This window comes from Triticum dicoccoides, chromosome 3B (assembly GCF_002162155.2).
Source record: "Triticum dicoccoides isolate Atlit2015 ecotype Zavitan chromosome 3B, WEW_v2.0, whole genome shotgun sequence".
Classification (NCBI taxonomy): Eukaryota; Viridiplantae; Streptophyta; class Magnoliopsida; order Poales; family Poaceae; genus Triticum; species Triticum dicoccoides.
Genome location: NC_041385.1, coordinates 47,243,594 through 47,269,807, shown reverse-complemented (window position 1 = coordinate 47,269,807; position 26,214 = coordinate 47,243,594).

The following is a 26,214-nucleotide window of genomic DNA, read 5'->3' as shown; positions in this document are numbered from 1 at the left end:
AACATGCAACAACAATTAGAGGACGTCTAACTTGTTTTTGCAGGGTATGCTATGTGATGTGATATGGCCAAGAAGAATGTGATGAATGATATGTGATGTATGAGATTGATCATGTTCTTGTAATAGGATTCACGACTTGCATGTCGATGAGTATGACAACCGGCAGGAGCCATAGGAGTTGTCTTTATTTTTTGTATGACCTGCGTGTCATTGATGAACGCCATGTAAACTACTTTACTTTATTGCTAAACGCGTTAGTCATAGAAGTAGAAGTAGTCGTTGGCGTGACAACTTCATGAAGACACGATGATGGAGATCATGATGATGGAGATCATGGTGTCATGCCGGTGACAAGATGATCATGGAGCCCCGAAGATGAAGATCAAAGGAGCTATATGATATTGGCCATATCATGTCACTACTCTATTTGATTGCATGTGATGTTTATCATGTTTATGCATCTTGTTTACTTAGGACGACGGTAGTAAATAAGATGATCCCTTACAAAATTTCAAGAAGTGTTCCCCCCTAACTGTGCACCGTTGCTACAGTTCGTCGCTTCTAAGCACCACGTGATGATCGGGTGTGATGGATTCTTACGTTCACATACAATGGGTGTAAGACAGTTTTACACAGCGAAAACACTTAGGGTTAACTTGACGAGCCTAGCATGTGCAGACATGGCCTCGGAACACGGAGACCGAAAGGTCGAGCATGAGTCGTATAGTAGATACGATCAACATGAAGATGTTCACCGATGATAACTAGTCCGTCTCACGTGATGACCGGACACGGCCTAGTTGACTCGGATCATGTAATCACTTAGATGACCAGAGGGATGTCTATCTGAGTGGGAGTTCATAAGATGAACTTAATTATCCTGAACATAGTCAAAAGACCTTTTGCAAATTATGTCGTAGCTCACGCTATAGTTCTACTGTTTTAGTTATGTTCCTAGAGAAAATATAGTTGAAAGTTGACAGTAGCGATTATGCGGACACTAGAACGCTTATGTCCTTAATACACTGCTCAGTGTGCTGAACCCCAAACGTCGTTTGTGGATGTTTCGAACATCGAACATACACGTTTTGATAACTACGTGATAGTTCAGTTAAATAAGAGGCACCAAAGACGTTTTCGAAACGTCACGGAACATATGAGATGTTTCGAGGGCTGAAATTGGGATTTCAGGCTCGTGCCCACGTCAAGAGGTATAAGACCTCCGACGATTTTCTTAGCCTGCAAACTAAGGAGAGAAGCTCAATTGTTGAGCTTGTGCTCAGATTGTCTGAGTGCAACAATCACTTGAATCAAGTGGGAGTTGATCTTCCAGATGAGATAGTGATGTTTCCCCAAAGTCATTGCCACCAAGTTGCTAGAGCTTCGTGATGAACTATAATATATCAAGGACATATATGATGATCCTTGAGATATTCGCGATGTTTGACTCCGCGAAAGTAGAAATCAAAAGGGAGCATCAATCGTTGATGGTTAGTAAAACCACTAGTTTCAAGAAGGGCAAGGGCAAGAAGGGATACTTCATGAAACGGCAAATCAGCTGCTACTCTAATGAAGAAACCCGAGGTTGAACCCAAACCCGAGACTAAGTGCTTCTGTAATAAGGGGAACAACCACTGGAGCAAGATTACCCTAGATACTTGGTAGATGAGAAGGCTGGCAAAGGTCGATAGAAGTATATTGGATATACATTATGTTAATGTGTACTTTACTAGTACTCCTAGTAGCACCAGGGTATTAGATACCGGTTCGGTTGCTAAGTGTTAGTAACTCGAAATAAAAGCTACGGAATAAACGAAGACTAGCTAAAGGTGAGCTGACGATATATGTTGGAAGTGTTTCCAAGTTTGATGTGATCAAACATCGCACGCTCCCTCTACCATCAAGATTAGTATTAAACCTGAATGGTTTATTGAATCCCGATCGTAGTGATACACATTTTCATGCCAAAAGATATAAGATAGTAATGATAGTACCACTTACTTGTGGCACTGCCATGTAAGTCATAATGGTATAAAACGCATGAAGAAGCTCCATGTTGATGGATCTTTGGACTCACTCATTTTTGAAAAGTTTGAGACATGCGAACCATGTCTATTGGTATATATGCATGAAGAAACTCCATGCAAATGGACCGTTTGAACTCACTTGATTTTGAATCACTTGAGATATGCAAATCATACCACATGGGCAAGATGACTGAAAATCCTCGGTTTCAGTAAGATGGAACAAGATAGCAACTTGTTGGAAGTAACACATCTTGATGTGTCCAGTCCAATGAGTGCTGAGGCATGCAGTGAATATCGTTGTGTTCTTACTTCACAGATGATTCGAGTAGATGTTGAGAATATTTACTTGATGAAACACATGTCTGAATTATTGAATGGTTCAAATAATTTCAGAGTGAAGTAGAAGATCATTGTGACAAGAGGATAGAATGTCTATGATATGATCATAGAGATGAATATCTGAGTTACGAGTTTTGGCACACAATTAAGACATTGTGGAAATTGTTTCGCAATTAATACCGCCTGGAACACCATAGTGTGATGGTGTGTCCGAACATCATAGTTGCACCCTATTGGATATGGTGCGTAGCATGATGTCTCTTATCGAATTACCACTATTGTCCATGGGTTAGGCATTAGAGACAACCACATTCACTTTAAATAGGGCACCACGTAAATCCATTGAGATGACACAGTTTGAATTATGGTTTATAGAAACCTAAGTTGTCGTTTCTTAAAGGTTTGGGGCTGCGACGCTTATGTGAAAAAGTTTCAGCTTGATAAGCTCGAACCCAAAGCGGATAAAATGCATCTTCATAGGACACCCAAAACAGTTGGGTATACCTCTTGTCTCAGATCCGAAAGCAATAAGGGATTGTTTCTAGAATCAGGTCCTTTCTCGAGGAAAAGTTTCTCTCGAAAGAATTGAGTGGGAGGATGGTGGAGACTTGATGAGGTTATTGAACCGTCTCTTCAACTAGTGTGTGACAGGGCACAGGGAGTTGTTCCTGTGGCACCTACACCAATTGAAGTGGAAGCTTATGATATTGATCATGAAACTTCGGATCAAGTCACTCCCAAACCTCGTAGGACGACAAGGACACGTACTACTTCGGAGTGGTACGGTGATCCTGTCTTGGAAGTCATGTTGCTCGACAACAATGAACCTACGAGCTATGGAGAAGCGATGGTGGGCCCGAATTCCGACAAATGGTTAGAAGCCATGAAATCCGAGAGAGTATCCATATATCAGAATGGATCCATGGACTTTGGTGGACTTGCCCGATGATCGGCAAGCCATTGAGATAAATGGATCTTTAAGAAGAAGACGGACGTGGATGGTGATGTCACCATCTGTGAAGCTCGACTTGTGGTGAAGAGTTTTTCACAAGTTCAAGGAGTTGACTACGATGAGATTTTCTCATTCGTAGCGATGCTTAAGTCCGTCGGAATCATGTTAGCATTAGCTGCATTTATGAAATCTGGCAGATGGATGTCAAAACGAGTTTCCTTACCAGTTTCGTAAGGAAAGGTTGTATGTAACACAATCAGAAAGGTTTTGTCGATCCTAAGGATGCTAAAAGGTATGCTAGCTCCAGCGATCCTTCTAAGGACTGGAGTGAGCATCTCGGAGTTGGAATGTATGCTTTGATGATGATCAAAGATTTTGGGTTTGTACAAAGTTTATGAGAAACTTGTATTTCCAAAGAAGTGAGTGGGAGCACTATATAATTTCTGATGAGTATATGTTGTTGACATATTGTTGATCATAAATGACGTAGAATTTCTGGAAAGCATATAGGGTTATTTTGAAAGTGTTTTTCAATGGAAAGCCTGGATTAAGCTACTTGAACATTGAGCATCAAGATCTATAAGGATAGATCAAAATGCTTAATAATACTTTCAAATGAGCACATACCTTGACATGATCTTGAAGGAGTTCAAGATGGACCGGTCAAAGAAGGAGTTCTTGCCTGAGTTGTAAGGTACAAAGTTAAGACTTAAAGCTCGACCACGGCAGAATAGAGAGAAAGTATGAAGGTCGTCCCCTATGCTTAAGACGTAGGCTCTTCAGTATGCTATGCTGTGTACCGCACCTGAAGTGTGCCTTGCCATGAGTCAGTCAAGGGGTACAAGAGTGATCCAAGAATGGCTCACAGGACAGCGGTCAAAGTTATCCTTAGTAACTAGTGGACTAAGAAATTTTCTCGATTATGGAGGTGGTAAAAGAGTTCGTCGTAAAGGTTACGACGATGCAAGCTTGACACCTATTCGGATAGCTCTGAGTAGAGAGACCGGATACATATAATGGAGCAATAATTTAGAATAGCTCCAAGTAGAATAGTTGTTTGGAATAGCTCCAAATAGAGCGTGGTAGCTGCATCTAGGAGATGACATAGAGATTTGTAAAGCACACACGGATCTGAAAGGTTCAGACCCGTTGACTAAAACCTCTCTCACAAGCAACATGATCAAACATAAAACTCATTGAGTGTTAATCACATAGTGATGTGAACTAGACTACTGACTCTAGTAAACTCTTGGGTATTAGTCACATGGCGATGTGACCTGTGAGTGTTAATCACATGGCGATGTGAACTAGATTATTGACTCTAGTGCAAGTGGGAGACTGTTGGAAATATGCCCTAGAGGCAATAATAAAAGTATTATTATTATATTTCCTTGTTCATGATAATTGTCTTTTATTCATGCTATAACTGTATTATCCGGAAATCGCAATACACGTGTGAATACATAGACCACAATATGTCCCTAGTGAGCCTCTAGTTGACTAGCTCGTTGTGATCAACAGATAGTCATGGTTTCCTGGCTATGGACATTGGATGTCGTTGATAACGGGATCACATCATTAGGAGAATGATGTGATGGACAAGACCCAATCCTAAGCCTAGCACAAAGATCGTGTAGTTCGTATGCTAGAGCTTTGCCAATGTCAAGTATCTCTTCCTTTGACCATGAGATCGTGTAACTCCTGGATACCGTAGGAGTGCTTTGGGTGTATCAAACGTCACAACGTAACTGGGTGACTATAAAGGTGCACTACAGGTATCTCCGAAAGTATCTATTGTTTTATGCGGATCGAGACTGGGATTTGTCACTCCGTGTAAACGGAGAGGTATCTCTGGGCCCACTCGGTAGGACATCATCATATGCGCAATGTGACCAAGGAGTTGATCACGGGATGATGTGTTACGGAACGAGTAAAGTGACTTGCCGGTAACGAGATTGAACAAGGTATCGGTATACCGACGATCGAATCTCGGGCAAGTAACATACCGATAGACAAAGGGAATTGTATACGGGATCGATTGAGTCCTTGACATCGTGGTTCATCCGATGAGATCATCGTGGAACATGTGGGAGCCAACATGGGTATCCAGATCCCGCTGTTGGTTATTGACCGGAGAGCGTCTCGGTCATGTCTGCATGTCTCCCGAACGCGTAGGGTCTACACACTTAAGGTTCAATGACGCTAGGGTTATAAAGGAAGCTTGTATGTGGTTACCGAATGTTGTTCGGAGTCCCGGATGAGATCCCGGACGTCACGAGGAGTTCCGGAATGGTCCGGAGGTAAAGATTTATATATGGGAAGTCCTGTTTCGGCCATCGGGACAAGTTTCGGGGTCATCGGTATTGTACCGGGACCACCGGAAGGGTCCCCGGGGCCCACCGGGTGGGGCCACCTGCCCCGGGGGGCCACATGGGCTGTAGGGGGTGCGCCTTGGCCTACATGGGCCAAGGGCACCAGCCCCTAGAGGCCCATGCGCCAAGAAATAGGAAAAAGGGGAGAGTCCTCAAGGGGGAAGGCACCTCCGAGGTGCCTTGAGGAGGATGGACTCCTCCCCCCCTCTTAGCCGCACCCCTTTCTTGGAGTAAGGGGCAAGGCTGCGCCTCCCCCCTCTCCCTTGCCCCTATATATAGTGGAGGGGAGGGAGGGCATCCACACCTGAGCCCTTGGCGCCTCCCTCCCTCCCGTGACACCTCCTCCTCTCCCGTAGGTGCTTGGCGAAGCCCTGTAGGATTGCCACGCTCCTCCATCACCACCACGCCGTTGTGCTGCTGCTGGATGGAGTCTTCCTCAACCTCTCCCTCTCTCCTTGCTGGATCAAGGCGTGGGAGACATCACCGGGCTGTACGTGTGTTGAACGCGGAGGTGCCGTCCGTTCGGCACTTGATCATCGGTGATCTGAATCACGACGAGTACGACTCCATCAACCCCGTTCACTTGAACGCTTCCGCTTAGCGATCTACAAGGGTATGTAGATGCAAACTCTCCTCTCTTTCTACTCGTTGCTGGTCTCTCCATAGATAGATCTTGGTGTTACGTAGGAAAATTTTTGAATTTCTGCTACGTTCCCCAACACTTGGTTCTCGACAAGATAGCTTTTGTCCCATTATATTTGGTAGACCCTTCTTGAATACTGTTAATGCTATGATAGACTGCAAAAAGAATGTTGTTACTGTTGGCTTGGATGATATGGTTCATGAGTTTAATTTCTCTAAATTTAGTAAACAACATCGTGAGGAAGAATTGCCTAGTAAAGATGAGATTATTGATCTTGCTTCTATTTCTATACCTCCTAGTGATCCTTTAGAACAATATTTGCTAGACCATGAAAATGATATGATCATGAATGAAAGAAGGGAAATGGATGAAGTATTATTTAAATAGGAATCTATTCTGCAACACAATTTGCCTGTTGAAATCCTAGGGGATCCTCCTCCACCCAAGGGTGATCCCGTGTTTGAGCTTAAACCGTTGCCTGATAATCTTAAATATGCTTATCTTGATGAAAAGAAAATATATCCTGTTATTATTAGTGCTAACCTTTTAGAGCATGAAGAAGAAAGATTATTGAAAACTCTGAAGAAGCACCGTGGTGCTATTGGATATACTCTGGATGATCTTAAGGGCATCAGTCCCACTCTATGTCAACACAAAATAAATTTGGAAGCGGATGCCAAACCAGTTCGTGATCCTCAATGACGTTTGAATCCTTAAATGAAAGAAGTGGTAAGAAAAGAAATACTCAAGCTTCTGGAGGCAGGTATAATTTATCCCGTTGCTGATAGTCAGTGGGTAAGTCCTGTCCATTGTGTCCCTAAGAAGGGAGGTATTACTGTTGTCCCTAATGATAAAGATGAATTGATTCCGCAAAGAATCATCACAGGTTATAGGATGATAATTGATTTCCACAAATTAAATAAGGCTACTAAGAAAGATCATTACCCCTTACCTTCTATTGATCAAATGCTAGAAAGATTATGCACACATACACACTATTGCTTTCTAGATGGTTATTCCGGTTTTTCTCAAATACCGTGTCGACTAAAGATCAATCAAAGACTACTTTTACATGCCCTTTTGGTACTTTTGCTTATAGACGTATGACTTTCGGTTTATGTAATGCACCTGCTACCTTTCAAAGATGCATGATGGCTATAATCTCTGACTTTTGCGAGAAAATTTGTGAGGTTTTCATGGACGACTTTTCCGTCTATGGTTCCTCTTTTGATGATTGCTTGAGCAGTCTTGCTCGAGTTTTGCAGAGATGTGAAGAAACTAATCTTGTCTTGAATTGTGAAAAGTGTCACTTTATGGTTAATGAAGGTATTGTCTTGGGGCACAAAGTTTCTGAAAGAGGTATTGAAGTTGATAAAGCCAAAGTTGATGCTATTGAAAAGATGCCATGTCCCAAGGACATCAAAGGTATAAGAAGTTTCCTTGCTGATGCCGGATTCTATAGGAGGTTCATTAAGGACTTCTCAAAAATTTCTCGGCCTCTGACTAATTTATTACAAAAATATGTACCATTTGTCTTTGATGATGATTGTGTAGAAGCATTTGAAATACTTAAGAAAGCATTAGTCTCTGCACCTATTGTTTAGCCACCTGATTGGAATTTACCCTTTGAAATTATGTGTGATACTAGTGATTATGCTGTAGGTGCTGTTCTAGGGCAAAGAGTTGATAAGAAATTAAATGTTATCCATTATGCTAGTAAGACTCTAGACAGTGCCCAAAGAAATTATGCTACTACCGAAAAGGAACTTTTAGCAGTTGTGTTTGCTTGTGATAAGTTTAGACCTTATATCGTTGATTCTAAAGTAACTATTCACACTGATCATGATGCTATTAAATATCTTATGGAAAAGAAGGATGCAAAACCTAGACTCATTAGATGGGTTCTCTTGCTGCAAGAATTTGATTTACATATTGTTGATAGAAAAGGAGCTGAGAACCCCGTTGCAGACAACTTGTCTAGGTTAGAGAATGTTCTTGATGACCCACTACCTATTGATGATAGATTTCCTGATGAACAATTAAATTTCATAAGCACTTCTTGTAGCACTCCATGGTATGCTGATTATGCTAGTTATATTGTTGCTAAATTTATACCACCTAGCTTCACATACCAACAAAAGAAAAAGTTTTTCTATGACTTGCGACATTACTTTTGGGATGGCCCACATCTTTATAAAGAAGGAGTATATGGTGTTATTAGACGTTGTGTACCAGAGCATGAACAGGAACAGATCCTACGCAAGTGTCACTCCGAAGCTTATGGAGGACACCACGCTGGAGATAGAACTGCACATAAGGTATTGCAATCCGGTTTTTATTGGCCTACTCTCTTCAAGGATGCCCGTAAGTTTGTTTTGTCTTGCGATGAATGTCAAAGAATTGGTAGTATTAGTAGACGTCAAGAAATGCCTATGAATTATTCGCTTGTTATTGAACCAATTGACGTTTGGGGCTTTGATTATATGGGACCTTTTCCTGCCTCTAATGGATATACTCATATTTTAGTTGCTGTTGATTACGTTACTAAGTGGGTGGAAGCTATTCCAACTAGTAGTGCTGATCATAACACTTCTATTAAAATGCTTAAGGAAGTTATTTTTCTGAGGTTTGGAGTCCCTAGATATTTAATGACTAATGGTGGTTCACACTTTATTCATGGTGCTTTCCGTAAGATGCTTGCTAAATATGACGTTAATCATAGAATTGCATCTCCATATCACCTGCAGTCTAGTGGTCAGGTAGAATTGAGCAATAGAGATCTCAAATTAATTTTGCAAAAGACTGTTGATAGGTCTAGAAAGAATTGGTCCAAGAAACTTGATGATGCATTGTGGGCCCACAGAACTGCATATAAAAATCCTATGGGTATGTCTCCGTATAAAATGGTTTATGGAAAATCTTGTCACTTACCTCTCGAACTAGAACATAAGGCATACTGGGCTATTAAAGAGCTCAACTATGATTTCAAACTTGCCGGTGAGAAGAGGTTATTTGATATTAGCTCCCTTGATGAATGGAGAACCCAAGCTTATGAAAATGCCAAGTTGTTTAAAGAAAAATTTAAAAGATGGCATGACAACAGGATACAAAAGTGTGAGTTTAATGTAGGTGATTATGTATTGCTATACAACTCTCGTTTAAGATTTTTTTGCAGGAAAACTTCTCTCCAAATGGGAAGGTCCCTACGTTATCGAGGAGGTCTATCGTTCCGGTGCCATAAAAATCAACAACTTCGCAGGCACAAATCCGAAGGTGGTAAATGGTCAAAGGATCAAACACTATATCTTAGGTAATCCTATAAATGTTGAAACCAATATTACTGAAACCGTAACCCTGGAGGAATACATAAGGGACACTTTCCAGAATGTTCCAGACTCCGAAAAGGAATAGGTATGTGGTACGGTAAGTAAACCGACTCCAAAACAATTTTTAAGGCAATATTTCCCCGTTTTGGAATATTTAGAAAAATAGAAAAATAAGTAGCAGTCCGGGGAGGACACGAGGCCTCCACGAGGGTGGAGGGCGCGCCCTACCCCCCTGGGCGCGCCCCCTACCTCGTGAGTACCTCGTGTGCCCTTCGGACTCCGTTTCCTTGGACGATACGTACTTTGGTCGGTGAAAATTCATTATATATACTCCCGAAGGTTTTGACTCTCGTATCACGCAAATATCCTCTGTTTTTGTTTTCGAGCTGTTGCTGCTGCAGATTAGAGCAAGATGTCTTCTTAGGAGTCAGTCGGGGAGAGCCGGGTATCTAACCCGACACCGGAACCAAGGGCAAACAACGATGCTGACCACTTTGGGCCAGCAACGGAGGAAGAGATGGAGGCTGACCTGATGAGGGTAGATGCCATGGAAGATCAAGAAGTCACCTCTCGCCTCCGAGCTGGGTTTACGATGGGGGAACTACAGAGCTCAGCTATTCCAAACTCGGTTATCCCTTCTAATGTTAGATTCCTTTCCCATGAAAATATGAGGAGGAGTGTCTCTTGTTCTCCCGCAGCTATGCAACACCCCTGGGTGCAAGGAGCTTTGGCCGTTACAGGAAAGCTTCGCAAGGAAATAATGGACCTCAAGCAGCAAGTCAATAAACTCGAGGAGGAGAACTGTATCTTGAGGGGAATCATCGCCAAGAATATTACACCAACAACAAAGAAGGAGACATAATCACATGGGTATGGGCACTCCCCTTGGCAACTGCCAAGCTTGGGGGAGTTGCCCTGGTTGAAGGAAATATGCCCTAGAGGCAATAATAAAGTTATTATTTATTTCCTCATATCATGATAAATGTTTATTATTCATGCTAGAATTGTATTAAACGGAAACATGATACATGTGTGAATACATAGACAAACATATAGTCACTAGTATGCCTCTACTTGACTAGCTCATTAATCAAAGATGGTTATGTTTCCTAACCATAGACATGTGTTGTCATTTGATTAATGGGATCACATCATTAGAAGAATGATGTGATTGACATGACCCATTCCGTTAGCCTAGCACTTGATCGTTTAGTATACTGCTATTGCTTTCTTCATGACTTATACATGTTCCTGTAACTATGAGAAATATGCAACTCCCGTTTACCGGAGGAACACTTTGGGTACTACCAAACGTCACAACGTAACTGGGTGATTATAAAGGAGTACTACAGGTGTCTCCGAAGGTACATGTTGAGTTGGCGTATTTCGAGATTAGGTTTTGTCACTCTGATTGTCGGAGAGGTATCTCTGGGCCCTCTCGGTAATGCACATCATTATAAGCCTTGCAAGCAATGTGACCAAATGAGTTGGTTACGGGATGATGCATTACGGAACGAGTAAAGAGACTTGCCGGTAACGAGATTGAACTAGGTATTGGATACCGACGATCAAATCTCGGGCAAGTAACATACCGATGACAAAGGGAACAACGTATGTTGTTATGCGGTTTGACCGATAAAGATCTTCGTAGAATATGTAGGAACCAATATGGGCATCCAGGTCCCGCTATTGGTTATTGACCGAGAATGGTTCTAGGTCATGTCTACATAGTTCTCGAACCCGTAGGGTCCGCACGCTTAACGTTACGATGACAGTTTTATTATGAGTTCATAAGTTTTGATGTACCGAAGTTTGTTCGGAGTCCCGGATGTGATCACGGACATGACGAGGAGTCTCAAAATGGTCGAGACATAAAGATTGATATATTGGAAGCCTATGTTTGGGCATCAGAAAGGTTCCGGGTGAAATCGGGATTTTACCGGAACACCGGGGGGTTACCGGAACCCTCCCGGGGGTTAATGGGCCTCACTGGGCCATGAGGGAGAAGAGGAGGGCAGGCCGCGCGCCCCCTCCCCCCTAGTCCGAATAGGACAAGGAAGGGGGGGGGGCGGCGCCCCCCTTTCCTCTTTCCCCTCCCCCCTTTCCTTCTCAACCAGGCAAGAGGGGGGAGTCCTACTCCCGGTGGGAGTGGGACTCCTCCAGGCGCACCCCAAGGGGGCCGGCCGCACCTCCCCCTCCCTCCTTTATATACGGGTGCAGGGGGGCACCCCATAAAACACAAGTTGATCTACGGATTGTTCCTTAGCCATGTGCGGTGCCCCCCTCCACCATATTCCACCTCGGTCATATCGTCGCGGAGTTTAGGCGAAGCCCTGTGCCGGTAGAGCATCATCATCGTCACCACGCCGTCGTGCTGACGGAACTCATCCCTGAAGCTTTGCTGGATCGGAGCCCGGGGATCGTCATCGAGCTGAACGTGTGCTGAACTCGGAGGTGCCATACGTTCGGTGCTTGGATCGGTCGGATCGTGAAGACGTACGACTACATCAACCGCGTTGTCATAACGCTTCCGCTTACGGTCTACGAGGGTACGTGGACGGACACTCTCCCCTCTCGTTGCTATGCCATCACCATGATCTTGCGTGTATGTAGGAATTTTTTTGAAATTACTACGTTCCCCAACAGTGGCATCAGAGCCTAGGTTTATTGCATTGATGTTATATGCACGAGTAGAACACAAGTGAGTTGTGGGCGATATAAGTCATACTGCTTACCAGCATGCCATACTTTGGTTCAGCGGCATTGTGAGATGAAGCGGCCCGGACCGACATTACGCGTACACTTACGCGAGACTGGTTTCACCGCTACGAGCACTCGTTGCTTAAAGGTGACCGGCGGGTGTCTGTCTCTCTCACTTTAGTTGAACCGAGTGTGGCTACGCCCGGTCCTTGCGAAGGTTAAAACAGCACCAACTTGACAAACTATCGTTGTGGTTTTGATGCGTAGGTAAGAACGGTTCTTGCTAAGCCCGTAGCAGCCACGTAAAAAATTGCAACAACAAAGTAGAGGACGTCTAACTTGTTTTTGTAGGGCATGTTGTGATGTGATATGGTCAAGACGTGATGCTATATTTTATTGTATGAGATGATCATGTTTTGTAACCGAAGTTATCGGCAACTGGCAGGAGCCATATGGTTGTCGCTTTATTGTATGAAATGCAAACGCCCTGTAATTGCTTTACTTTATCACTATGCGGTAGCGATAGTCGTAGGAGAAATAGATGGCGTAACGACAACGATGCTACGATGGAGATCAAGGTGTCGCGCCAGTGACGATGGTGATCACGATGGTGCTTCGAAGACGGAGATCACAAGCACAAGATGATGATGGCCATATCATATCACTTATATTGATTGCATGTGATGTTTATCCTTTATGCATCTTATCTTGCTTTGATTGACAGTAGCATTTTAAGATGATCTCTCACTTAATAATCAAGAAGTGTTCTCCCTGAGTATGCACCGTTGCGAAAGTTCTTCGTGCTGAGACACCACGTGATGATCGGGTGTGATAGGCTCTACGTTCAAATACAACGGGTGCAAAACAGTTGCACACGCGGAATACTCAGGTCATACTTGACGAGCCTAGCATATACAGATATGGCCTCGGAACACGGAGACCGAAAGGTTGAACGCGAATCATATAGTAGATATGATCAACATAGTGATGTTCACCATTGAAACTACTCCATCTTACATGATGATCGGACATGGTTTAGTTGATTTGGATCACGTGATCACTTAGATGACTAGAGAGATGTCTGTCTAAGTGGGAGTTCTTAAGTAATATGATTAATTGAACTTAAATTTATCATGAACTTAGTACCTGATAGTATTTTGCTTGTCTATGTTTGTTTGTAGATAGATGGCTCGTGCTGTTGTTCCGTTAAATTTTAATGCGTTCCTTGAGAAAGCAAAGTTGAAAGTTGATGGTAGCAATTACACGGACTGGGTCCGTAACCTGAGGATTATCCTCATTGCTGCATAGAAAAGTTACGTCCTGGAAGCACCGCTGGGTGCCAGGCCTGCTGCTGATGCAACTGACGACGTTAAGAACGTCTGGCAGAGCAAAGCTGATGACTACTCGATAGTTCAGTGTGCCATGCTTTACGGCTTAGAACCGGGTCTTCAACGATGTTTTGAACGTCATGGAGCATATGAGATGTTTCAGGAGTTGAAGTTAATATTTCAAGCAAATGCCCGGATTGAGAGATATGAAGTCTCCAATAAGTTCTATAGCTGCAAGATGGAGGAGAATAGTTCTGTCAGTGAACACATACTCAAAATGTATGGGTATAATAATCACTTGATTCAACTGGGAGTTAATCTTCCTGATGATAGTGTCATTGACAGAATTCTCCAATCACTGCCACCAAGCTACAAGAGCTTCGTGATGAACTATAATATGGAAGGGATGAACAAAACTATTCCCGAGCTCTTCGCAATGCTAAAAGCTGCGGAGGTAGAAATCAAAAAGGAGCATCAAGTGTTGATGGTTAACAAGACCACCAGTTTCAAGAAAAAGGGCAAAGGGAAGAAGAAGGGGAACTTTAAAAAGAACAGCAAGCAAGTTGCTGCTCAAGAGAAGAAACCCAAGTCTGGACCTAAGCCTGAAACTGAGTGCTTCTACTACAAGCAGACTAGACACTGGAAGCGAAACTGCCCCAAGTATTTGGCGGATAAGAAGGATGGCAAAGTGAACAAAGGTATATGTGATATACATGTTATTGATGTGTACCTTACTAATGCTCGCAGTAGCACCTGGGTATTTGATACTGGTTCTGTTGCTAATATTTGCAACTCGAAACAGGGACTACGAATTAAGCGAAGATTGGCTAAGGACGTGGTGACGATGCGCGTGGGAAATGGTTCCAAAGTCGACGTGATCGCGGTCGGCACGCTACCTCTACATCTACCATCGGGATTAGTTTTAGACCTAAATAATTGTTATTTGGTGCCAGCGTTGAGCATGAACATTATATCTGGATCTTGTTTGATGCGAGACAGTTATTCATTTAAACCAGAGAATAATGGTTGTTCTATTTATATGAGTAATATCTTTTATGGTCATGCACCCTTGAAGAGTGGTCTATTTTTATTGAATCTCGATAGTAGTGATACACATATTCATAGTGTTGAAACCAAAAGATGCAGAGTTGATAATGATAGTGCAACTTATTTGTGGCACTGCCGTTTAGGTCATATCGGTGTAAAGCGCATGAAGAAACTCCATACTGATGGGCTTTTGGAATCACTTGATTATGAATCACTTGGTACTTGCGAACCGTGCCTCATGGGCAAGATGACTAAAATGCCGTTCTCCGGAACTATGGAGCGAGCAACTGATTTGTTGGAGATCATACATACTGATGTTTGTGGTCCAATGAATGTTGAGGCTCGCGGCGGGTATCGTTATTTTCTCACCTTCACAGATGATTTGAGCAGATATGGGTATATCTACTTAATGAAACACAAGTCTGAAACATTTGAAAAGTTCAAAGAATTTCAGAGTGAAGTGGAAAATCATCGTAACAAGAAAATAAAGTTTCTACGATCTGATCGTGGAGGAGAATATTTGAGTTACGAGTTTGGTCTACACTTAAAACAATGCGGAATAGTTTCGCAACTCACGCCACCCGGAACACCACAATGAAATGGTGTGTCTGAATGTCGTAATTGTACTTTACTAGATATGGTGCGATCTATGATGTCTCTTACTGATTTACCGCTATCGTTTTGGGGTTATGCTTTAGAGACGGCCGCATTCACGTTAAATAGGGCACCATCAAAATCCGTTGAGACAACACCTTATGAACTGTGGTTTGGCAAGAAACCAAAGTTGTCGTTTCTTAAAGTTTGGGGCTCTTCAACCAGATAAGCTCGAACCCAAATCGGAGAAATGTGTCTTCATAGGATACCCAAAAGAGACTATTGGGTACACCTTCTATCACAGATCTGAGGGCAAGATTTTCGTTGCTAAAATCGGATCCTTTCTAGAGAAGGAGTTTCTCTCGAAAGAAGTGAGTGGGAGGAAAGTAGAACTTGATGAGATAACTATATCTACTCTCTTGTTGGAAAGTAGTTCATCACAAGAACCGGTTCCTGTGACAACTACACCAACTTGTGAGGAAGCTGATGATATTGATCATGAAACTTCAGATCAAGTTTCTATTGAACCTCGTAGGTCTACCAGAGTAAGATCCGCACCAGAGTGGTACGGTAATCCTATTCTGGAAGTCATGTTACTTGACCATGATGAACCTACGAACTATGAGGAAGCGATGATGAGCCCAGATTCCGCAAAATGGCTAGAGGCCATGAAATCTGAGATGGGATCCATGTACGAAAACAAAGTATGGACTTTGGTTGACTTGCCCGATGATCGGCAAGCCATTGAGAATAAATGGATCTTTAAGAAGAAGACTGACGCTGATGGTAATATAACTGTCTATAAAGCTCGACTTGTTGCGAAAGGTTTTCGACAAGTTCAAGGGGTTGACTACAATGAGACTTTCTCACCCGTAGCGATGCTTAAGTCTGTCCGAATCATGTTAGCTATTGCTGCATTTCATGATTATGAAATTTGGAAAATGGATGTCAAAACTGCATTCTTGAATGGATTTCTGGAAGAAGAGTTGTATATGATGCAACCAGAAGGTTTTGTTGATCCAAAAGGTGCTAACAAAGTGTGCAAGCTCCAGCGATCCATTTATGGACTGGTGCAAGCATCTCGGAGTTGGAATAAACATTTTGATAGTGTGATCAAAGCATATGGTTTTATACAGACTTTTGGAGAAGCCTGTATTTACAAGAAAGTGAGTGGGAGCTCTGTAGCATTTCTGATTTTATATGTAGATGACATATTATTAATTGGAAATGATATAGAATTTCTGGATAGCATAAAGGGATACTTGAATAAAAGTTTTTCAATGAAAGACCTCGGTGAAGCTGCTTACATATTGGGCATCAAGATCTATAGAGATAGATCAAGACGCTTAATAGGACTTTCACAAAGCACATACCTTGACAAAATTTTGAAAAATTTCAAAATGGATCAGGCAAAGAAAGGTTTCTTGCCTGTGCTACAAGGTGTGAAGTTGAGTCAAACTCAATGCCCGACCAGAGCAGAAGATAGAGAGAAAATGAAAGATGTTCCATATGCTTCAGCCATAGGCTCTATTATGTATGCAATGCTGTGTACTAGACCTGACGTATGCTTAGCAATAAGCTTGGCAGGAAGGTACCAAAGTAATCCAGGAGTGGATCACTGGACAGCGGTCAAGAACATCCTGAAATACCTGAAAAGGACTAAGGATATGTTTCTCGTATATGGAGGTGACAAAGAGCTAGTCGTAAATGGTTACGTTGATGCAAGCTTTGACACTGATCCAGACGATTCTAAATCGCAAACCGGATACGTGTTTTTATTAAACGGTGGAGCTGTAAGTTGGTGCAGTTCTAAACAAAGCGTCGTGGTGGGATCTACATGTGAAGCGGAGTACATAGCTGCTTCTGAAGCAGCAAATGAAGGAGTCTGGATGAAGGAGTTCATTACCGATCTAGGTGTCATACCTAGTGCATCGGGACCAATGAAGATCTTCTGTGACACTACTGGTGCAATCGCTTTGGCAAAGGAATCCAGATTTCACAAGAGGACCAAGCACATCAAGAGACGCTTCAATTCCTTTCGGGACCAAGTCCAAGTGGGAGACATAGAGATTTGCAAAATACATACGGATCTGAATGTTGCAGACCCGTTGACTAAGCCTCTCTCACGAGCAAAACATGATCAACACCAAGACTCCATGGGTGTTAGAATCATTACTATGTAATCTAGATTATTGACTCTAGTGCAAGTGGGAGACTGAAGGAAATATACCCTAGAGGCAATAATAAAGTTATTATTTATTTCCTCATATCATGATAAATGTTTATTATTCATGCTAGAATTGTATTAACCGAAAACATAATACATGTGTGAATACATAGACAAACATATAGTCACTAGTATGCCTCTACTTGACTAGCTCATTAATCAAAGATGGTTATGTTTCCTAACCATAGACATGTGTTGTCATTTGATTAATGGGATCACATCATTAGAAGAATGACGTGATTGACATGACCCATTCTGTTAGCCTAGCACTTGATCGTTTAGTATACTGCTATTGCTTTCTTCATGACTTATACATGTTCCTGTAACTATGAGAAATATGCAACTCCCGTTTACCGGAGGAACACTTTGGGTACTACCAAACGTCACAACGTAACTGGGTGATTATAAAGGAGTACTACAGGTGTCTCCGAAGGTACATGTTGAGTTGGCGTATTTCGAGATTAGGTTTTGTCACTCCGATTGTCGGAGAGGTATCTCTGGGCCCTCTCGGTAATGCACATCATTATAAGCCTTGCAAGCAATGTGACCAAATGAGTTGGTTACGGGATGATGCATTACGGAACGAGTAAAGAGACTTGCCGGTAACGAGATTGAACTAGGTATTGGATACCGACGATCAAATCTCGGGCAAGTAACATACCGATGACAAAGGGAACAACGTATGTTGTTATGCGGTTTGACCGAAAAGATCTTCGTAGAATATGTAGGAACCAATATGGGCATCCAGGTCCCGCTATTGGTTATTGACCGAGAATGGTTCTAGGTCATGTCTACATAGTTCTTGAACCCGTAGGGTCCGCACGCTTAACGTTACGATGGCAGTTTTATTATGAGTTCATAAGTTTTGATGTACCGAAGTTTGTTCGGAGTCCCGGATGTGATCACAGACATGACGAGGAGTCTCAAAATGGTCGAGACATAAAGATTGATATATTGGAAGCCTATGTTTGGACATCAGAAAGGTTCCGGGTGAAATCGGGATTTTACCGGAACACCGGGGGGTTACCGGAACCCTCCCGGGGGTTAATGGGCCTTAGTGGGACATGAAGGAGAAGAGGAGGGCCGGCCAGGGCAGGCCGCGCGCCCCCTCCCCCCTAGTCCGAATAGGACAAGGAAGGGGGGGGGGGGCGCCCCCCTTTCCTCTTTCCCCTCCCCCCTTTCCTTCTCCACCAAGGCAAGAGGGGGGAGTCCTACTCCCGGTGGGAGTAGGACTCCTCCAGGCGCACCCCAAGGGGGCCGGCCGCACCTCCCCCTCCCTCCTTTATATACGGGGGCAGGGGGGCACCCCATAAAACACAAGTTGATCTACGGATCGTTCCTTAGCCGTGTGCGGTGCCCCCCTCCACCATATTCCACCTCGGTCATATCGTCGCGGAGTTTAGGCGAAGCCCCGTGCCGGTAGAGCATCATCATCGTCACCACGCCGTCGTGCTGATGGAACTCATCCCCGAAGCTTTGCTGGATCGGAGCCCGGGGATCGTCATCGAGCTAAACGTGTGCTGAACTCGGAGGTGCCATACGTTCGGTGCTTGGATCGGTCGGATCGTGAAGACGTACGACTACATCAACCGCGTTGTCATAACGCTTCCGCTTACGGTCTACGAGGGTACGTGGACGGACACTCTCCCCTCTCGTTGCTATGCCATCACCATGATCTTGCGTGTACGTAGGAATTTTTTTGAAATTACTATGTTCCCCAACACTGGTATCGTATCACCATCACAACTCCTATCTGTACCGTTTTTCTTAGTGCGATCCTATTAGTAGTATCTTGATTTAGTAGAATAAAGTCATGGCATGATCTACTTTTGAGTTTTGCTTTATGATCCTTCTTTGTAATCGAGTCCGTGAGCTAATAAAGATTAGTGTTGAGTCAAGGGCTTGAGTATTTTGCCATGATCTTGGGTGATTAGAAGAAAAAGAATAAAAAGAATCAAAGAGTTCATATTGATCTTAGTGAAAGTAATGACTTCACATAGAAAGAGTATGATGATTAAAAGTTGTTGGGAGTTGGCAAATATTGCTTTGGTCATCGTTGCAATTAATAGGAAGTAATAAGGAAAGAGAGGTTTCACATATAGATATATTATCATTTACATCTTTTATGATTGGGAGCACTCATTAAAATATGACATGCTAAAGAGTTGATGTTGGACAAGGAAGACAACATAATGAGTTATGTTTTCTTACATCTAAGATAAAGTATGTTGTCATGGATCCTCTAACGTGTTGAGCTTGCCTTTCCCCCTCATGCTAGCCAAATTCTCAGCACCAAGTAGAAATACTACTTGTGCTTCCAAATACCCTTAAACCAGTTTTCCATGAGAGTCCACCATATCTACCTATGGATTGAGTAAGATCCTTCAAGTAAGCTATCATCGGTGCAAGCAATAAAAATTGCTCTCTAAATATGTATGCCTTATTAGTGCAGAGAAATAACCTTTGTACGAACTTGTTGTGGACGCAATAAAAGTGACAGACTGCATAATAAAGGTTCACATACAAGGGGCAATATAAAGTGACGTTCTTTTGCATTAAGATTTTGTGCATCAACCCTAAACGCGCATGACAACCTCTTCTTCCCTCTGCGAAGGGCCTATCTTTTATTATTATCCTCTACCTTATGCAAGAGTCACAGTGATCTTCACCTTTCCTTTTTCATTTTATCCTTTGGCAAGCTCAGCATGTTGGAAAGAACATGATATATATATATATCTAATTGGATGTGGGGGAGCATGAATTATTATTGTTGACATTACCCTTGAGGTAAAAAGTTGTGGGGCTAAACTATAAGCCCCTATCTTTCTCTGTGTTCAATTAAAACTCTGTAACCACAAGTATTGCGTGAGTGTTAGCAATTATGAAGGACTAAGTGATAGTTGAGTATGTGGACTTGCTTTTAAGCTCTGACATAGACTCTTTCCGATGTTATGATAAATTGCAATTGCTTCAATGACTGAGGTTATAATTTGTTGGTGCTCAATAAGGTTTCTGATTCATGTTTTTGGCTTTGTGAAAAGATCATCACTTGAACAGAAGTAATCATATGACAAAATCTTTATATGTTGCTGTTATGAAAATAATCATGATGCCTTCATGTCCGTATTTTATTTTTATCGACGCCTCTACCTCTAAACATGAGGACATATTTATTGTTATCGGCTTTTCGCTTGAGGACAAGCGAGGTCTAAGCTTGGGGGAGTTGATACGTCCATTTTGCATCATGCTTTTATATCAATATTTATTGCATTATGGGCTGTTATTTCACGCTATGTCACAATACTTATGGCTATTCTCTCTTATTTTACAAGGTTTACATGAAGAGGGAGAATGCCGGCAGCTGGAATTCTGGGCTGGAAAAGGAGCAAATATTGGAGGCCTATTCTGCGCAACTCCAAAAGTCCTGAAACTACACAGAACATCTTAAAATAAATAAAAAAAAATTGTCGCCAAAGATGAAGGCCAGGGGGCCCATACCCTGCTCACGAGGGTGGGGGGCGCCCCCCTGGGCGCGCCCCCCTACCTCGTGGCCCCCCTGGTGGCTCTCCGACGCCCGTCTTCTCCTATATGAAGTCTTTCGATGAAAAAAAAAATAGAAAACAACCTTTTGGGACGAGACTCCGCCGCCACGAGGCGGAACCTTGGCGCAACCAATCTAGGGCTCCGGCAGAGTTGTTCTGCTGGGGACACTTCCCTCCGGGAGGGGGAAATCATCACCATCATCATCACCAACGCTCCTCTCATTAGGAGAGGGCAATCTCCATCAACATCTTCACCAGCACCATCTCATCTCCAAACCCTAGTTCATCTCTTGTATCCAATTCTTGTCTCCAAGTCCGGGATTGGTGCTAGTAGGTTGCTACTAGTGTTGATTACTCCTATAGTTGATGCTAGTTGGTTTATTTGGTGGAAGATCATATGTTCAGATCCTTTATGCATATTATTACCCCTCTGATTATGAACATGAATATGCTTTGTGAGTAATTACGTTCGTTCCTGAGGACAAGGGAGAATCTTGCTATTAGTAGTCATGTGAATTTGGTATTCGTTTGATATTTTGATAAGATGTATGTTGTCTAACCTCTAGTGGTGTTATGTGAACATCGACTACATAACACTTTACCATTATTTGGGACTAGAGGAAGGCATTGGGAAGTAATAAGTGGATGATGGGTTGCTAGAGTGACAGAAGCTTAAACCCTAGTTTATGCGTTGCTTCGTAAGGGGCTGATTTGGATCCATATGTTTCATGCTATGGTTAGGTTTACCTTAATACTTTTGTTGTAGTTGCGGACGCTTGCAATAGAGGTTAATCATAAGTGGGATGCTTGTTCAAGTAAGAACAGCACCCAAGCACCGGTCCACCCACATATCAAATTATCAAAGTACCAAACGCGAATCATATGAGCGTGATGAAAACTAGCTTGACGATATTCCCGTGTGTCCTCGGGAGCGCTTTTCCTATTATAATAGTTTGTCCAGGCTTGTACTTTGCTACAAAAAGGATTGGGCCACCTTGCTGCACTTTATTTACTTTTGTTACTTGTTGCTCACTACAGTTTATCTTATCACAAAACTATATGTTACCACTTATTTCAGTACTTGCAGAGAATACCTTGCTGAAAACCGCTTATCATTTCCTTCTGCTCCTCGTTGGGTTCGACACTCTTACTTATCAAAAGGACTACGATAGATCCCCTATACTTGTGGGTCATCAGCCCCGGATAGCAATGATTCGGAGATGGGAAGACGCGGGAGTAGAGTCACAGACGGAGAGGTGTACGAGGGTTAACTGATTCTAGTGTGGTGTGGTTTGGCAGTCGGTGGAGAAGAATAGGAGGTGTGGAGGGGTGGAGGGATGGCCTGGCCAACGGTGGAGTAGCGCTTCACAGCGAAGCATGCTAAGCAGAGCTGCTAGTAGCAGGAGGTGGGAGGTAGTCCCGGTGGCGCTGGAGGAAGAAGACGAGAGATTGAAGATGGATGCCGGTCATTGGATGTAAATCCAACGGCTAACGATGTCAGAATCATTTGTTGACTAAATTGACAACGACTTGTGTTGGCTTCAACCTATTGGCTGATAACCCACAAGTGTAGGGGATCGCAACAGCTTTCGAGGGTAGAGTATTCAACCCAAATTTATTGATTCTACACAAGGGGAGCCAAAGAATATTATTGAGTATTAGCAGTTGAGTTGTCAATTCAACCAAACCTGGATAACTTAGTATCTGCAGCAAAGTATTTAGTAGCAAAGTAGTATGATAATAAAGGTAACAGTGGCAAAAGTAATATTTCTGGGTTTTGTAGTAATTGTAACAAGAGCAACAGAAAAGTAAATAAGCGAAGCACAATATGTGAAAAGCTCGTAGGCATTGGATCAGTGATGGATAATTATGTCGGATGCGATTCCTCATGTAATAGCTATAACATAGGGTGACACAGAACTAGCTCCAATTCATCAATGTAATGTAGGCATGTATTCTGAATATAGTCATACGTGCTTATGGAAAAGAACTTGCATGACATCTTTTGTCCTACCTTCCCGTGGCAGCGGGGTCCTAGCGGAAACTAAGGGATATTAAGGCCTCCTTTTAATATAGAACCGGACCAAAGCATTAACACATAGTGAATACATGAACTCCTCAAACTACGGTCATCACCGAGAAGTATCCCGATTATTGTCACTTCGGGGTTGTCGGATCATAACACATAATAGGTGACTATAGACTTGCAAGATAGGATCAAGAACACACATATATTCATGAAAACATAATAGGTTCAGATCTAAAATCATGGCACTCGGGCCCTAGTGACAAGCATTAAGCATATCAAAGTCATAGCAACATCAATCTCAGAACATAGTGGATACTAGGGATCAAACCCTAACAAAACTAACTTGATTACATGGTAAATCTCATACAACCCATCACCGTCTAGCAAGCCTACGATGGAATTACTCACGCACTGTGGTGAGCATCATGAAATTGGTGATGGAGGATGGTTGATGATGACGATGGCGACGAATCCCCCTCTCCGGAGCCCCGAACGGACCCCAGATCAGCCCTCCCTAGAGAGATTAGGGCTTGGCGGCGGCTCCGTATCGTAAAACGCGATGAAACTTCCTCTCTGATTTTTTTCTCCGTGAGACGGAATATATGGAGTTGGAGTTGAGGTCGACGGAGCCTCAGGGGGCCCACGAGACAGGGGGTGCGCCCAGGGGGGTGGGTGCGCCCCCCACCCTCGTGGACAGGGTGTGGGCCCCCTGGTCTTGATTCTTTCTCTAGTATTTTTTATATTTTCCGAAACTTGCCTCCGAGGATTTTCAGGACATTCCGAGAACTTTTGTTTTCTACACATAAAATAACATCATGGCAGTTCTGCTGAAAACAGTGTCAGTCCGGGTTAGTTTCATTCAAATCATACAAGTTAGAGTCCAAAACAAGGGAAAAAGTGTTTGGAAAAGTAGATATGTTGGAGACGTATCAACTCTCCTAAGCTTAAACCTTTGCTTGTCCTCAAGAAATTCAGTTGATAAACTGAAAGTGATAAAGAAAAACTTTTACAAACTCGGTGTCGGTGTCAAAACCGACGGATCTCGGGTAGGGGGTCCCGAACTGTGCATCTAGGCGGATGGTAATAGGAGACAAGGGACACGATGTTTTACCCAGGTTCGGGCCCTCTTGATGGAGGTAAAACCCTACGTCCTGCTTGATTGATATTGATGATGTGGGTATTACAAGAGTAGATCTACCACGAGATCAAGGAGGCTAAACCCTAGAAGCTAGCCTATGGTATGATTGTTGTTCGTCCTATGGACTAAAACCATCTGGTTTATATAGACACCGGAGAGGGCTAGGGTTACACAGAGTCGGTTACAATGGTAGGAGATCTACATATCCGTATCGCCAAGCTTGCCTTCCACGCTAAGGAAAGTCCCATCCGGACACGGGACAAAGTCTTCAATCTTGTATCTTCATAGTCTTGGAGTCCGGCCGATGATGATAGTCCAGCTATTCAGACACCCCCTAGTCCAGGACTCCCTCAGTAGCCCCCGAACCAGGCTTCAATGACGACGAGTCCGGCGCGTATATTGTCTTCGGCGTTTGCAAGGCGGGTTCTCCTCCATATTCCATGTGTTTGCCGAATAGTGTCCGACTTCCTTATAAATGTTGCGCTCCTTGGCTTCTACGTCCAATAATGGCCCTCTTCCACGTGTCATATGAATGCGAAAAGCCAGGGTATTTTTACGTTTTACCCCCTGGCTGCGCGAATAAGCTGCCTATAAGAGAGGCGAGGATCCAGATCCGAATCACACCATCCTCCTTCCGCAAGTACTCATCGAAGCGCATCTGACAAAAATCCATTCCAACATGGATAGTCGACGTGGCTCCTCCTCTCGCGCTCCCAGTCATCAGCCAGGAGATTGGAGGAGATGTTCAGTCCCGCACAGCGAGTTAGTGACGCTCCAAGCAGAGGGATACCTTCCCCCAGCCTTTATGGTTCCGGTTCGAGCCGGACTGGCCACCTACAAGGGTGGGAAGCAGGCGGAGAGTGTCCCCAATCCCTCCACAGGAGAGCGGGTATGCTTCGTCCCCTACCTAATAAGGGGACTCGGATTTCCCATACATCCGTGTCTCCAGGGGCTCCTGGAGTTCTATGGACTCCAACTTCACCACCTCACACCTGCCTCCATCTTGCACATCGCGGGCTTTGTAGCTCTTTGCGAGCTGTTCTTGGGCATCAAGCCCCATTTTGCGCTGTGGAAGAGATTGTTTTGCCTCGTACCCCGTTCTCACGAGGGGTTGATATATCAAGTGGGCGGAGCTGAAATATGGCGCATCGCTGGGACCGGATATCTATCCGGAACCCTGAAGAAGGCGTCTGAAGACTGGCCTTCGGAATGGTTCTATATGGAAGACGCCTCGCTGCCGGATCCAGTTCGGATCGGCCTCCCGGAGTTTAGTAACGCTCCTCTGAAGAAACGCCTGAGTTGGCGCCCGCGGAGCCCTCAACGGGAAGATGATTGGAGCGTCCAATATCTGAGGGTCGGATAAGGTTACTGGCCCATTCCGGATTGACCATGATTGGAGTCATGGCCACATGCATTATGCGAGGGGTGCAGCCTCTCCAATATAGGGGCCACCCCATGTGGGATTTCAACAGGGAGAATGACGCCACCCGTCATGGCCGCCAGGGGCCGGGATCGACCGCCGATCTGGTGAAGATCCTGTCCAGCTTGTACAAGGGGGAGAAGGAGGACTTCCTCCGCACGAGTCCATTGAATGGATTCTCCATGAATAACCCTCGGAGTTGGGTAAGCGGACGTTTATATATCCGATCCGTGCTTTCAAAGGTAAGTGTCTTACTTTATGATTTTGACGTAGGAACTGCGCCGGGATGTGGAGGGCATACAAAGCCCGACTCCACAACCCAAGGATCCGGGAAGATCCCTTGATCCAGCCTCCAGAGAGGATCCGGACATAAAGGTGGAACTGATTGACGGTGTGTTCCACCAGCTCAGCATAGACAATGCTCTAGTCGCCATTACGGCTGACTACCCCGGTTTATCTCCGGCTTCCCAGGTGAGTACGACCGAAGTCCTGACACCATTACTTTTTTAATGCTTATTTCTGACCACCGT